This window comes from Eimeria mitis, genomic scaffold (genome assembly GCF_000499745.2).
Source record: "Eimeria mitis Houghton genomic scaffold, Emh_scaff224, whole genome shotgun sequence".
Taxonomy (NCBI): domain Eukaryota; phylum Apicomplexa; class Conoidasida; order Eucoccidiorida; family Eimeriidae; genus Eimeria; species Eimeria mitis.
Genome location: NW_013570567.1, coordinates 16,004 through 16,434, shown reverse-complemented (window position 1 = coordinate 16,434; position 431 = coordinate 16,004). Strand labels below are relative to the sequence as shown.

Below are 431 nucleotides of genomic sequence, written 5' to 3'. Positions count from 1 at the left end.
CCTAAACCCTAAACCCTAAACCCTAAACCCTAAACCCTAAACCCTAAACCCTAACCGATAAGATACGAGAAGCTACTCGTTCCATCGGTTAGTGAAAAGGAAGAAACAAAGGAGCAGGAAGTCTTAATATTCCCACTCTAGGGTTTAGGGTTTAGGGTTTAGGGTTTAGGGTTTAGGGTTTAGGGTTTAAGGAGCGCTGCATCTGCCGTAAGCATCTCTCGCGCTGTGAATCGGAGCTCATAGACAACAAAACCCTAAACCCTAAACCCTAAACCCTAAACCCTAAACCCTAAACTCTAAACCTTCCTAAAACCCCTAAATTTATTTTATTTTATTTATATTTTTTCTACTGATGGAAATAAAAAAAAAAATATTCAGCTGTCTGCGGGCCCCGGGCCCCGCGGGTGCGCAGGTGACCCCGGTGTCACACA

The 431-nt window shown here is 43.9% G+C and overlaps 1 protein-coding gene across 1 annotated transcript in view; it reads right to left on the bottom strand.

The window, feature by feature from the left end:
• The window catches only part of EMH_0004270 (uncharacterized protein), a gene marked incomplete at both ends in the record, with an annotated part of 10,554 nt that overhangs the window by 5,697 nt on the left and 4,426 nt on the right, over positions 1-431 (bottom strand). The window lies entirely within an intron of this gene.